Source organism: Oreochromis niloticus, linkage group LG7 (genome assembly GCF_001858045.2).
Source record: "Oreochromis niloticus isolate F11D_XX linkage group LG7, O_niloticus_UMD_NMBU, whole genome shotgun sequence".
NCBI lineage: Eukaryota > Metazoa > Chordata > Actinopteri > Cichliformes > Cichlidae > Oreochromis > Oreochromis niloticus.
The window spans coordinates 21,649,948-21,666,133 of record NC_031972.2 but is presented as its reverse complement, the minus strand read 5'-3'; the positions used below and the strand labels follow the sequence as shown (position 1 = coordinate 21,666,133).

General features: G+C 41.8%; 1 protein-coding gene across 3 annotated transcripts in view; it reads right to left on the bottom strand.

Annotated features, from left to right (window-relative positions):
- The window catches only part of unc5cb (unc-5 netrin receptor Cb), a 124,493-nt gene that overhangs the window by 106,863 nt on the left and 1,444 nt on the right, over positions 1–16,186 (bottom strand). The window lies entirely within an intron of this gene.

Below are 16,186 nucleotides of genomic sequence, written 5' to 3'. Positions count from 1 at the left end.
GGGAGGGAGTAACGTGCCTGAGTGAAAAATAAAGTGGAGCTCTCCTTATTCCCCATCCTTCCACTTGACCAAAATACCTTCCAAGGCTCAAGCGCATCTTTCAATTGGATGCCTACCTGCTCACTGTTTCAGGGCTTGGACCATAATGTCCAAGGCAAATGTTCCACAAAGTGCACCACGCAGGGTAGTATTAATAACAATAAATAGAAGAAATAGTAAGGTGGTTGAGTTTGGATTATATAAATGATTTTATTTTTCACCGATCCTGTGTTGTGTCACTTCTCTGTTTCTGTTCAAACTAAGCAGCTGGGAAAGCCACAGGGCTTACTGAGAGCTTTAATTACACTGAACAAAGTGCATTAGACCGGTGTGTGCAAGTGTGCAAATCTGTAACTGTTTCTTAGTGTGTGTGTGTGTTTGTAACGGGTAGGGGTGGAGGGCATGTTTCTGTATGAATTTGTAAAGTTAGGCACCAGTAGCAGCGCTACCATGTCAGGATGAGATTTAACGAGCTTTAATAACAAGCTTTAATGAGCTTAATTAGGAATCCATGCGATCCCCATGGAAACGTCTCAACCCCACAGAACCCAGCTCAGGGTCTGAGGAGCTTTCAATTGGATTACTGTGGATAATGTCACTGGGACACAACAGTGGAAACAAACAGAGCCCAGTGGGGGTGTCAGTTTGGGAGGGGTGGCAGGTGACCTGAATGGCAATAAACATGGGATGGATGTCAGCGAGGGACTTTGGCAGTGGAGAAATACCTGCTGAGGGATGCAGGGGAGACCAAGGAGAAGAGATAACCAGAAGAACGAGCGGGATTAGTGTTGCTCAGAGATTTAGCTTCTGCACAGTAGGCACAGGAGGATGATTAGCTTTCTCCGCCTATAGACTCAAATTTATTTATTTCACCATTCATTCTCAGTATTTTCCATTCTTTGTCACAATTTTCGCAAAACAGATCGACTTTGTTGTGCTCGCAGAATTTCTTGAGTACTCCGTGATGAGAAGTAGTAAAAATATGTAATTATTATACATACTTCAAAAGAAATAATGATTTTTAAAAAACAAGGTCATAATATTGTTGCTTTTTATTCGTGCGTTGCAAAGGAGCGGAGGAGTAGGGCAGAGGCACTCATTTTAAAAAGACTGTGAGAGGATTTAAAGAGTGATTGAGCCTATACAAAGATATCACACATTTCATGACCTAACTGTTCCAGTTAATGCTGTCTATAAAGTATTTACACAAAAAAATAGATACAATAAATAAGATGAAGAGACACCTGTTCCCATGTGAAAAAGAAATACAAAAACTTCAAGTGAATTTCTATGTTTTATCTGTTTTGCATGCCTCATACGATTTACTCGTGAAAGGGGCACCTTTTGTATTTTTCCTCTTAAGACGTGACTGTAAGATTAAATATGGATCAATAAAACTTTATACTGTGTGAGAAAAATATGAAAGGAGAAGTAAAAGTAGAGGAATGAAAGAGGGGAAAAATTATTTTTAGGACATCCGACAATGTTGTGGGAACTCCTTTTTGCTTATTTTTGTTTTTTAATCTGTTTAATTTTAGATGAGAAGGAGCTGCTATTACCATTCATCATCACTACATACCAGCAATGTAACAGGACTATGATCTTGTTGTCCTGAACATAAGTGATGGGAATGCACATTCTTTCAAAGTGGTGCAACATTTCAAGGAACAGGCTGCGTCTTTCAGTCTTCTTCTGTCTCTCCCAGATCAGTTTGCCTTGCGGTGACCACGAGAAGGTTTTGTGAAGCGCGCTCTGACAATGACAGAGTGACCTTTCAGATAAGCATGATAAAGCTGCCCATCCCAGCTCTTACCTCTTCCTCCCCTGTGTGTGTGTGTGCACAAAGAAATGTGAACGTGCACAGACGCAGAGGTGAACACACACAGGCATATCTGATGACCTACGCTCTAAGTAGATGAAAAGTCCTCCCTAAGGGATTTTTCCACAGGCACACACATGGACACACACACACACACACATACAACAGCTAGACCTCTTCCCAGACACAAGATCATGGGATGTCATCTGGCAACTAGGGTATCACTAGGCCCTGGGAGCTGTGCAGGTCACAGAAGTCTCACGGACAACAACGGGCATCTATACTCTGTCAGCCTCGACTTGGGCTGTGTGGCTCATCTTTCACTATCTGTCTGCTGAATTCTCTTGTGCCTGTAGTCCCTTCGTGGTAGCTCTATATATAGTCCCAATGCTTCCCAGGATTCTTTGTGATGTCCTGCTGTGGTGGAAAGAGTCTGGGACTCATCATTATAAATCAGCCTGTTAGAAGGAATAAAATTTTAAAGAGCTGCTCCCTGGATTCGAGCTGAACTCTCCATTAGTGAGACCAGAGCAAATGGTTGCTTGCATGACAACACGTAGCAAATCAACACAACAACCCCTTTAATCACCCTCTGAGTCCTTTTGTTCTGCTCCCTATCTTATTCTGCTCTCTGGGCTCCCAGCGATAAAGTCTAGCGACCTCTCTGAGGAGGATAATCATCACAGGTATGCATTCACTGTACCACTGAGATCAAATATATGGTTCATTACATCTGCATCTCCTTAGTTCTTACCCCTTATCTGCTGCATAATATGAAAATACTTCAGGAGATATATTTTTCTAACCTTGCATAGGTCCGCATAGGTCAAGGGGGATTAGTAGGGAGGAGAGTTTAAACTCATCTTATCATGCTGTATTCTCTGGCAAGGGGTAGGACTGCTGACAGTATACAGATATCAGGCTTTAGGGATATAGGAATGCCAGAAACAGAAACAGGGCCACACAGCAGGAGTGCCCAAAAAGACAGTGATTAGAAGGCAGAGAAGCAGATGCAAAGAGTATGACAAAAGAGCAATAAAAACAAAAGAACATGCAGTGCAATATACCAGCTTCAGAGCACAAATGCACACAAACCCGCTCACACACACACACACACACACACACAAACACTCTGATTTCATGATTTCATTTCATGTCAGCCTTGAGGGAGAGCTGAACTCCTCGCCTCATCATCATCCCCCTTCCCGATCGCTCTGTTCTTGGCCTGCTGCACGCCTCCAGGGCCAGCGAAGGCAGCGATTAACGACAACAGCGAGAGTGTGTATGAGTGTGTAAGTGTGTGTAAGGCCCGATCGTTAGAGCGGCCAACTTGTGTAATACAATTACAGAGGCTGCAGAGAAACTGCTAATGTGCACGCAGGCAGCTCCGTCAGATGGATCAGGTATTGAGTTTTCTATGCTTAATTCACTTTCCAGCACACACATGGGTGCATTAGTTAGATTAGAGTAGCGGGAGGGGACGGGAGCTGGGGTTGGTCTACCGCCGGGCCGAGCAGATTTGTTTAGTGGTGGCTGTCAATTACAACCCTGACCCTTGCACTAAATGGCTGCTCATCCAGTGGAAAGTAGACAAAAGCCAGACAAGATTGGTCAAGACATGGCCATTTGCTGCAGAAGATAACAAGTGGCATGTTGTGGAGTAAACAACGGTCAAAACACTGCGCATAATGCTCCGCCAATAAAACAGAGTGCTGGGGGCCCGAGCAGGCAATGTGACCATCAGTAAGATTAGTGAGGCAATGTTATCACTAGGACGTGGCAGTAATGGGACAATGCAAGGCCAGGGGTGGATGGGTACTTAAAAATATGAAATGGAAAACAAATTATTTAATTCGCTCTTTTCAAAAGTCTCCTGCAATTTAAGAGACTGATTGTAGACGCAATCACTTAAAAAACTACTTACCCTCTTGTGGAAGGCCAAAAATATGAAAAAAAAAATAAAATCCAATTATTTATTCTCTTTGGTTTCATATTATTTTGTCATAATTTCTTTTTAACTTTATATAATAAAAAAATAGATTTTAAAAAAAAAAAACATTTTTGAGAATAAAACATCTCATAACTGATATTTTAATCTGCATATGCCTACAGAGCCACATATGGCTTGTATATCCATTATACTATAAAGCAACAAGAAACAAGCAAATGTGGGCACAGGCTGCATGAGCTGATGCTATAGATCCCCACGCACAAACATATGTTTTTTGAGGGGCCTTCTGTCTAATTAGAGGAATTAAATGTACATGCATACACTATTTCTTACTCTTTTTTTTTTTTTTAAACAGTAAAGCTGGAGCGGCTCATCTCAAGGGAATGCTACTCAGGAATATGCAATCACAATGTTTGTCAGGAAATCATAACTCTCTTCAAGTGATGATAAATATCATTAAATCTCACAGAAGCTCTTTTTTTTTCTCTCCAGTAGCTATATGAGCGTTGGGGGGGTGGGTGGGCGAAGTTTCCGCAGTAAACACCTCCCTCCCATGTAAACATATATAATCACAACAAGATGGCCAACGCAGAACAGCTCGTAATTGTATCAGCGAAGTGAGATGAGTGAGTTTCGCGAGGGGGGCGGAGGGAGGGGGGAGCATTGCAACTGATTGAATTTAAATGTCTGCTTCACTCCCAAGAGACCACCCCAATTCAAAGGACAGAGATTGTCTGCATGTAAGTGGGGCCACGCAGTAACAAATAATCCTGTAAGCCTTCACAAAAACTCTCTTTGTAGGCACTGACAGTATTTTTTTCCCCCGTCTTGACACGAAGCTTCTTCTAACAGAGCGGGAGAAGAGAGCCAAAGGGAAAAAAGAAAAGAAATGAAATGAGTAAAGTTGGATGTGACAGGCTGAGCAGAGAAAACCTTTATCCACTGATAGATGTTAGACAGCTACATCCCCTCATTGTGACACATCCATCAAAGAGCTGATCACTTTTGTCCTCCCACATGTCCAACCCTTGTGTGTCAGAGCTGCTTTGACCAATCCAATTTGACTCCGCGACTTCAGACAAAACAGAGTGTTAAAGGAGTGACCGCTGACACTCCTTGGATTCGACATGCCTGGTTTAAATTCCTTCAACAGTGTACTGCATTCTGTCAAGCTCTTATTAAAGCAAACTACAGTAACAGAGAGAATGGAAGCTACTGTGTAAATATTCCAGCGTGAGTTTGCATGCCCTTGCCCCCTAAATTCAATCTCTGTGTGAGCAACTGCCAACTAGAAAAATGGCAGTCAAAACCAAAAACAGGTTGCGCTGGTATCTGGTGTTCCACAGAGAAGAAACACAATAAGGTTCAGATTACTCAGCCAAATTTCCCAAGAAACTGCAGGGGAATGGAAATATGCAAGTGAGCTGGTAACGCTCAGAGCTCCCCAATCCTTACAAAACATTGGTTTGTTCGACACTGTTGTATTTGTTTGCTAGATTTTTGCTTCTTTTCCACGAACAAAAAGCCACACAAAACAGCCCAGAATAGCTGAGGGTTAATGTGCCTGAATCCTGGATGCTCTCAGGCTGTTCATCCTGTGGGTAAAAGCCATGCAGCTTACGAGTGGCTCTTCTATTCCTGGCTCTGAGATCCTTGTATCCACCTCGCTTTTTTTCTTTTTCTCTACTCTTCCTCTGGCCACATATTGTTGGCTGGGTGTCGTAATGAGCTGCTAAATAAAATATCTGGTAGAGAAAAGAAGTGATAATAAAATATATGTGGCTACCAGAAAGCAAGTTAGGCTTTTGTAGACAAAAATACTGCGATTTAGTAATGTGCAGCTTTCTAAATGCAAGAAGTAACGAACGCGGTCAACAGCTATCGAGGGAAACTCATCAGCAGGGATAATTTACTACGGTAATGCTCCTTCTTTTACACAGCAGAGGTTACCCCGCTCGCCCCCACCACATCTCCCCAGTGTAACTCTTTCTGCTTTTACCTGAAAGAGCAGCTTACCTCACGTCAGCCTAAAAACCATGGGAACCCCTATGCGTGGTGTGTCACCACTGAATTATCGGTTTCCGCTGCACATGCTCCTGCATATCTACAGCAAGCCATTATGGTGTATCAGTTTACAGTTAGTGTGCTGACTCCAGTGCAGCTGGTGTACTGTATGGAGTCATAGTTTATGGATGTCTGGAATTAGAGAAACAAGCCTGTTATCTTACTAAGCTCTGCCATTTTTTTTCCCCCTAACCGAGATTGCGCGTCTCCATCGATTTAACTCAAGGGAGAGCAGCTCTACAAACCCTTCAAGTGTGTTATGAGCAATTATCTTTAAAAAGTGATGGGTAGGTTGGCAAACCCCTGATACCAGAGGGGCACTCCTGTGCCTTGGTGGTTAAAATGCTGACCATAAACCACATCATCCACTCCAGGCCAGAGGGAGAGCTTTGGTCCACGTCTCTCTCTCCCCCTCTCATTTCCTATATGCTTGTGTGTGACTAGAAGTATAAATGTTGCTAACCTTCCTAGTCAGCTATAAATACTAGTCAGTTAAATGTATTCTCATTTTATTTTACTTATAAACTGACAGTTACCAGATCAGAGATGGTGTTCAAAAAATGGACTATAACAGAGCAAGGGTTTAACCGTTATCTGCACTGGGCTATAGCAGCTAGCATGAAAGAGACCGAGGCTACTGTTACTAGCACTACTGAGGTTAGCAAAACAAACAAACTAATCTGACACTGTGCGTGCTTGTAAGGTTATACACGGCCAAATGTTTCAACATGCTAACTAAAACATCATTTGACTTGAGAAGAAATTTTGATATAGCTCCTAAAATACACACAAGATATTGGTTTGGCCAATGGTAAACTTTGTCTGTGTATTATTGTAGGGCCTTGACCTTACAATATGAAGCATCTTGGGTCAACTGTTCTGATTTGGTGCTATATAGATGAAGCTGAACTGAATTGAACTGCACTGAATTGAAAGTACAGATGACTGATTGCAGAGCAGCTAGCTTTGGAAATAGGCAGTCAAACGCCATGATGTAAAACAAGTTCTAGCAAATAACTTTATACTGGTGGTAGAGGAAAACTCCATCTATCCTTCTGGAAACACAGTAAACACATTTTAAAAACAGGGTGTCAAAGACCACACAGCAATCACCCAACTGACAGCTTCAGAACCACCAAGTTTAAATTTGAGCTATTCATGCTTATTTCTAAACTGCAGAAAATTATCCTTTCAAAATTGAACAGTACTGGCGCACCAATATGCATGTATCCCTAAATCTGTAAAATGTGACAGCAGCATATAAAACACAATAAACGTCTATTTTGTGTTCCAAGCCTGGATGGACTAGGAGCTTGTGAAGGTTACACATCAAACAAGAGTTGTGTTGACTGCAGTAAAGCTCATCCTGTATACAAAATATATCCATTTCAGACATTTGACCTGGTTTGGGGGGGAGGGGGCTGCCAACCCCCCTCGTATTTCTGAGAAATCATCACAACAACATCCATTATTCAATTTCTGCCTACTCTTTGGTTAAGTCCTTGAAAGGGGCAAAGGCAAAGCTGCAAGCTCTCCTCTACCGCCAATTCATTATTGCACCGTACAACTTTTATAATGTATTAAAGTAAGCGCATTTAAACCAATGAATATATGAATGCACTGCCGTGCAGGAAAATATTGTGCTGCTAGAGGGCAGCTATACTTGGCTTTTTCCAATCCTTTTGTCTTGGAACATAATGTAATTCTGACATTTAGCAACAGAAGTGAACTTTCAGATTTGCTCATTTGCCTTCTGTTATTAGCAACCTCATCTCCATAGCATTCATTAAAACAGGAATGCATACAAATCAAAAGACAACAGAGCAACTTATTAGCAGCGCCTTTTGGTTTCCTGACAGATTCCAGAAGAACAACAATACAGTACATTTTGCCTGCTCTGGCAAGCCCACAAATTGCAGCAGCTTCAACGGTGTGCTTTACATGTTAGGAGTCATAAAATAACCTTTCACCGTGGGGCTTCTGTCTGGGCCCCCTTTAAATGAGACCCATTGAGCCTGCCCCAGTTAAACACTGTCTGCCAGTACTTAAAACACCAGGGTCTGATCATGGAGATATGGCACACACACACACACACACAAACACACAGGAAAGTGCTGACACCCAAGTGCAACCTCAACTATTACTGGACTTGCAGCAATAAAGCCTGAAATGCTGAAACCGGGTCAGGCACAAGGGTGTTTGAGCCTGCGGTGGTAGACGTGATGATGGTGGAGTTGTGTAGTTAACGCTGCTTTTAAAGTCGTCTTCTTTTTTTACATTAAAACCTGATGAATTCCACAGTGTTTGCTGAGACACGCACAGTGTAATTACAGAAAAAAAAGACAAGACGAGCGTGATTTCAAGAGACGTGTGTTTTTTTAAAATATCCCTCTCTCGCATTTTGACTCAACAGGAGTGTATGGAAGGTTGGGCGGGGGGATCAATCATCCAGCAGTACATAACAATTGTGAAGCTTTAATTTAGCACCTCATTTAACTCAGTAAAAACAACAACTTTACAGGCTGGCATTCTGACACACATTTAATTCTGCCCCCTGGTAATGGTCTGCTCTGTTTAAAAGTCTGTTTGGCAGCTCTGTAGATAACAGATGGAAGAAAAATGAGGGGAATTATGAGAAAGATTGATTTCCTAGGGATGAATGGTCTGGTATTCACACAGATTTATCTGAAACAGACTTTCTCGGACTCTGTTATTATTGAATAAACATACACACGCGCATGCACACACACTCTGTCGCCATATGCAGGCAAACAAGAACGTGCACGCACAAAGAGACGCACGGCACACAAAACACCGTAGTCATGCAAGAAGGCTAAGAAAACAGAAGCACGTTGAATTATGAGTGTACAGCACATGAAAATATCTAAAATGGTAAAAGAGTGGATCGCAAAGGACATAGCTAGGAGTTAGGATTTTCAAAATATTATTAATTTTCACTCTCCAGATCTAAAGGATGCCAAATAATCTGTAGGTAGAAACAGATATATTTAACACAGTCAGCACAAATGTGGCTTTCCAGAAAAAAAATACAACTTTTCCTAAGTCTTTTCCCCAATGTCTAGTAAAAATTTACTCTTTTTGAAGAACAAGAGCTCCCATTGTCCTTTTAGATGTCCCAAGCCTATCTTTAAGGAACCATAATATAAACCAGAGACTATAACTTCTCTTGTGGCATCTCAAAAGCAGACAGGAATGAGGCAAAAAAAGAGAGAGAGACTGAAGGAGGGGGACGGGTGGGTAAAGTACCTCATTTGAGCCCCATAAAAAAAACAAGACGGCACAAACATTTATCTGTGGTCGGGCTTTCATCAGATGCTTTAAGAGCGCAGGAATAACAAGAGAGCAGGATGCTGATAAAGTAAAGACAGGAAATGGGAAGCGTGGGTCTCCTACTCTCATGTTTCACACGGGACAAGGGGTCCTATAACCTCCACCCCCCTTCCTCTCTGCTCTGCTGACATACGTGGACCACAGCCCTCCCCAACCAGACATTAGCGCAGTAACTGGAAACCACCACCCCTCTAACAAATGCAGAGATGAGACAACAAAATGAGGAAAACGTTGAAGTCTGCAGGTATATAAAATGTGCGGCTGTTTCCACTTGATGGTTTAACTCAATATAAACTGGCTTCTCAAATCATTTATTACAGATGAGTGTTGTTCCTTTTCTTTGTATATATTTGCTTTTGTCTCATTCCACGAGTGAGGCTCTGCCTCTGAGCACAAGACGGGGCAAAGCCGGGATTAAGGGTTTAGCTTTGTCAATCAGAGTCAGAACTGAGGGAGAGATAGCAGCTGCATCTCCATTCTGAGAGGAGGAGACTGAATTTTTATAGAAACACCAAAATCTGAAGGATTCTGTGCTACATTTGTGACTCAGGTCAGGTGTTATGAGTCACTACTGACATCATCTCGCTCATTACCGATTTCCTCATCAGAACTAAACATTTAGTCTGGTTTTAGCAGAAACGATGGTAGCGTGATGGTAACAGAGTAGAGCACTGAAATAGTACTATGAAATGATGATATTTACGTTCAAGACTATTTGTAGAGCCCCAATTATTTATTAATCAGCTACAATAAGTTTGTTTTTGGGGAATTTGTTACGTCTAACCAGGAATATTTAGTATGCATGTATGTAGGAGATACAGGCACACTAATGATAGTGTTAGGGTTCAAAAGTTGGTTGTCAACAATTTCCAACAACTGGTGATCATCAGTATTTTAGCAGAGCTGTGCATGTGCAGTGCCCCCAACACCACAAATCCAACCTTGCCACCACTTCTGTTGCTTGTTGAGAAAAATGATGCAAAGCTGTCTATTCTCGATGTTTTGAAGATGAATACAATTGTCCAAATGCAAAACTCTGGTCAGAAACAGCATGCTCCGGTTACTTTGTCAAGTGCCTCTTTATGTTATCCCTGCAACAGCATGGTGTCCTGTCCAGGGTGTACCCTAAATTGGATAGGCATGAGAAAATAGAATATGGATTGACGATGGATTATCTTACCTTCAAACTCCCTACCACCCATCTTTGGCCTAGATTATTGAGCTATGCCACATAAGACCAATGCTTGCTCTGTAGCAGTTAGCGAGGCTGTTCATACTCCATGCTGGGCCAGGAAACTAAGACTACAGGGAACAACGTTAAAGGACATCAGGGAAATAACTGCATTCTGTCAGCCAGCACATTTTGCTTTTTATAGTGTCTGTGCGACTACATAAGATTAGCCACATTCTAGGAGCTTCTCAAATCCCCCCTAATTCTGTTTATTTTGTATCCTAATCAACTTTACAAGAGTAAATAGCATGTCTGGAAACAGCAACAGCTCAATTATAGTAAAATGCAAATGGTTATTAAACAATTGTATTTAAAAAAAACAACATCAGAAATAGGGGATAAGAGTCAGCTTACTGTAAAACAAATATATTTTGTATATTGAATATTGTGCATCTTTAATAGATCTTTAAGAAACACGTATTGATTAATTAATTGGTCTTCAGGCCTTTCTGTGTGGACTTTGCATTTTCTCCCTGTGCCTGCATGCCTGGCTTCCTCCTAAAGTCCAAAGACGTGCACGTCGGGTTAATTGGTTATTCTAAATTGGCCACAGGTGTGGATGCAAGATAGATAAAGTGCTTAAGTCCATAAAACACAAGTGCTCTATGGATGTGTTTGAAAAGGTGCAGTGTAAGACTAGAAAAGCCCTACGTAAATGCCAGGCCGTTCCTTCCATTTTAAAAAACATGACGCACAAATACAGTGAGACTTCCTTCGAGTTCCTTCTACATATTTTTCCCCTCATTTACCTGCCTGTCCTTGGCTGATATCCTGTTAGGAACACAAAAATGCACGAGGACATTTGTGGTTGAACATCAGGGGGGAGGCCATGATGCCAAATTAAAGGGCAGGAGTGGAGTGTGTACTTATACTCACTCATGATGTGCTCTGTCAGCCCTGCTGCTTATAATGGCATGAGAAGGGCCACTTAACTCATAATCACTTCTCTCTCTCCCTTTGGCTCTGTCCTCCTCTGTACCCCACCTCAACCCCTGATTTTCTGACTGCCGGCTCTGATCTTTAATCATAAATGAACTGTAGATCAAGAGCAGGGACAGTGGTCCACACCCCCTTCCCCCCCTTGCCGAGGCTCCTGTAATCACAGGGCTCTTGGCTAGTAAGAGGCCAACAAGCCTTTGAATGAGAAATGACTGTACCTCTAATGCATCAGCCATCTCAACTTTGGAGAGCCGTTTTCTGGCAAAGGGTGTACAGCAGGTAGGAAATCAGGTCACCACTATCATCGTCTTCACAATCATTATCTCCGATCTCATCCAGCAGCGTAATTGAAAGTGGGACCTTTTATACAATTATTTTCATTTGCTGTCCGTAGCCTACAATATGCGAGTAATTTCTGCCCTGTGGTGCACTCCAACTTACTGTACCCTAAAAAGAAAAATCATATCAAATGCACAGACAGACACGCGCCCGCAATCTAGGTGGTGCAGTATGCATTGAAGGGAGACACAAGTCACCCTCCCTGGCAAAGGCCTGCTTGTCAAGTGCTGCTACTTGTGCCGAGCTCTGCTAATGGACTGCTAATAGGAGTGAATGTTGCACTGTGAAGCTCCCCTGTAGTTGAGAGTGTCACACAGGGTGATTAATGACACACTCTCTTCTCCTTCCAAGCCTGTCCCTGTCCTCGCTCCATATCTTGCTTTCACCCTTTTCTCTCACCCACCCTCTCCTGCCTCGAGGTCCCTCTCCTCCTCCTCACCTCTAATCTTTCTGTCCCTCTCTGAAGTCCTTGTGTCCTCCTTCACCCCCCCCAATCTCTTTTCATTTACTTCAAGATTTTAGCACACAGCAAACTGAAAGCATTATTATCCACCCCGCAAATCAAGTATACTCGCAATGCTAAATTTTTAATAGCTTTAAAGGCATGCACAACCCATCAAAACTGCATGGAAGCATTAACACAAAACTCAGTAGGAAGAAGAAAATGTTTAGGTTTAGTTTACAAGGAGCTTCGACTTTCTATTAGGCTGATCAGGGATTACATTTTAACATAACTTGAGAAAAACAAGGCAGAATTTATAGGAAATTTTAAGTTTTTAACTCTCTGATAAGGAATTTACATTCTAGTGGTTTTGAGGGGCAGATTATGGGATCCTAAAGTGGTCTTAATATGCTCATTTCCAGGTCCACAGTTTATCCAAGGATTCTACTGAAACAGCTTTGCATGATTCAAATATTACTTATTAATCTTATAGCGTGCCTCGGTTTATCCACCGTCAGAAACAAAGCCGTATTAACTCCTCTCACCTTCTTCAGATTGGCTGTCTCTAACAAACAGAAGGTTTGAATAGAAGCTGGCTGCGGCAGAACTAAATATCTACTAACTGGGATTACTGTGTACAGTGTTGTACTTGTACAGTTTAGAGAAGTAATCCCAGTGAGCCATTATATATACACATTATTTGAAACATTAGCCAGTTTAATGTTTTTAGGCCCATTAGGAGGGAGAGAAAGAAAAATCCCAGTGGCCCCCTTGAGTTTAGGCATTTTAGGCTTAGCGTTACTCAAAATGTCGACTGGCTTGACTCTTTCACCATGATGGAAGGCTAGCAAGCTGGCTAATGAGTATATAGCAGCAGGAATGGTTCCCCACACCCTAAGAGATGTGAGTGGTTTCAGGAGAAACTGACATGATGTATCACAATGTCAGAGTTTCTTTTGCCTTTCTTTTGATAATGGGGGAGGGAGTAATGGATACAATATTTTTTGTTGGCATGATATTTTTCGTTGACATAAATGGTCACCGGCTGTACACATGCAGTTTTTAATGATATAGAACACTTCAGTTATTTATAGAAAATTATCCTTGGATATGGGTCACGTTCCCCGGGGGTCCCGAGACCCCACTTTGCAAACCATCTATAAAAATGTGACTGATTTAGACATCATTTGGTACTCTGCCATATTTGCATCATCAAACTGAGGTAAAAGTAAAAGTTCTAGTGCTGTAGTAAGATTGGAAAAGAAAAGAAAAGGCACAAAATAATCAAACCAAGGCCTTCTGATGAACTGGCCAAAAAATTCTTAGATAGACGACTTGAACTAAAGGGGAATGTGAACACACAACCAAAGTAAATTAAAAAAATCTTCACGACAGGCCTGAGTGCAATGACAGACAGTATTCGTGTCCGCCGGCACGGCTGTTCCCGGCCCCAAAATAGCAACAGAGTATATTTTTTGCTTTCATAACAATAGCATATGACATCAAGTAGAGCAAGGAAGCAAACTCAGCAGCTACTTTTCACAGTAATTATCACTCGCTACCAGGCTCCGTCTGGCTTAAATCGCAACCAGCATGCAACTGTGACCTCACACAGCCATACAGTGTACACACTTTTTTTTTTTTTTTTTTTACTTTGCTCTCTTCGTTCACCTGTGCATATCACAGCTCAATCTTATTTTCCTTCACTTACACAAAATCCTTCAATTACATAAATTTGCTTTAAATATCACGTACTGCGAGCTCGCATCGATGGCAAAGGCTATCACAGGAGGTCATTTATATGTACTGCTTCTTCGCACAATGCTCTCATTGTGCATGTAGACCCAGTTTATATAATGACCTCTATGGTTGTAATGTTAGCAGCCCCAGGGGAAGCCTCTTAGAATAATAATAGGAAGAAAAAAAAACAAAAAAACATTCGCATTTACCTGCATTCTTTATGAAGCACACAGAAGTAGACTAAAAGCTGAACGAGTGTGTCGCACAAGGAAAACAAAGAAGCCTCACTGTGTATGAGTTACAGTATATGTGAAACCATAGCTGTCCTTTAACTTTTTCTCTCCATAAACAATCCTCAGAGGACACATCATCAGAAAGTGGAGAGGCAGGAGAAACAGAAACATGGTGTGAGAGGCAGCGCGAGAACAGCGCTGTGGAAAAACTGAACTAATCCCAGGAATGCCAGCGCCCATGTATCCACTGCCTAACACAAGAGATACACTATATAAATGCCAGCATTAAGGTCAGCCATGGAAGTGAAAGGAAATCGAGAAAAAGAAAACACCTTTAAAAAGTGATTTTCCCTCCCTTATCATGCATGTAGCACAACACATGTATGTTACTCACTAAAGAGTATTGAGCAGCATATATGGTTAATATGCATTTATTGTTTTGTTTTTTTTAATAAACTTGGATAAATAAATGTGAACTGGACTAAAATGCCCAATGGTGAGTGAGTTTGGACTTTTAGGGAGGGGCAGAATGTGACAGAAAAGAGCGGATCCACTGCTAAATTGAATGCGGCATAATAACTGTTTAATCTCAGATATCTTGGGGGGTTTTTTCGAAGATTTAAAAAAATAATAATAATAATAATTAAAAATACAACCTGATTGCACGCCTGCCAAATAAATCTTTTATCAGAGAAGCTATTCCATATGTTCCCTGTAAGAACTTGACATCCTCCATCAGCTTTTAACACAAACACCAGTACGGTGGAGCTCTGACACCTCCATGGAAAAAACTGAATTGTATCTTTTCTTGCACCAAGGGTTTCAAATCAAGCTGCTGTCAGAGCCCTCAGCTACCTTCCTGGCAGCTCATTGCCTATATCTGTCTCAACTTGTCTCCTTTCTGAAGAGTTCAGCAGGTTAATGAGAAGGATCACTTCCCGGTGCTCGCCTCTGTCTAGATGGGATTAGAAAGCACTCTCAAAACATAAATAAAAACTGTAAACACATATTTACAGCCACAGAAAGTAGGTCTGAAGAGCTGCGAGCAGAAGCGCGGCGTTACAGGGAGCGCCCGGGTAAGTGAGCCACTTTGATCACCAGTAGTTTTACACTGAAGAAGTGACTCTCCACCGATTAGAAAATGTGTAGAGCTCATCAGTGCCCCAAAATAGCGAGGCCCATTAATTAGGCTCAAACAATGTTCTCCTAGTGTATCGACTTCTTAATGGACAGATAAGAACCTTGTTCGTATTCCCATCCAGTCAATGGCATAGGGCTCTCTGGGGTTTTGGAATGGGTATTATGTCATCTCACCATGCCCTTCAGAAACTGGACCTGTGCTGGGGGTTTTTTTCCTCTCTCTTTCCTCCTCTTCCTCCTCTTGCTCATTAACTATGTAGGAGTGAGATGAAGGTCTGGAGCAGCAAGATAAGGTTGCTCACAGACCCTCTTCCCCTGTCTGGGATATGTGCTTAGACTTCAATTTGAGCTTGTAACACTTTTGCATGAGCACTGAAGCCTCACAAAAAAAACCCCTAACTGTTCATGATGTCACCGCAGAAGGGAGTATATCTGAAACGGTCAAACCTCCCCTCCCATCCCCTCCATCTCATCATGTTATTCAGACAACAGTTGATTCCAGACAAGACAGACCACCTACCTTAATTCCACAGACATACACTCTTGGTGTCTGATACACATGCACAAACACATACTGAACACTAAATCCTAACACAGATGGCTTTTTCTCAGCTCCCTTTGTTTGACAATCTTGCACGGGAGAAAGAAGATTAAGTAAATGGCTTCAGGTGTTGTGGCATTATCTCCAAGATTTCTGTGACTGACAGCCACTTTGCAGTTTACAGAAACATCTTTCACCAGGCAATTCTTTGAAGGAGAGGTTTTGTAAATCTGCTTACTGATTGAAACCGAGCATAATGAGAAATTAAAGCTCGCTGCCGAGATGTGTGTGGGGGGTTTTTTGTTGAAGATTTTCTTGGCAAACTTCACGACTGAAACTTCCTTATTTAATTAGACA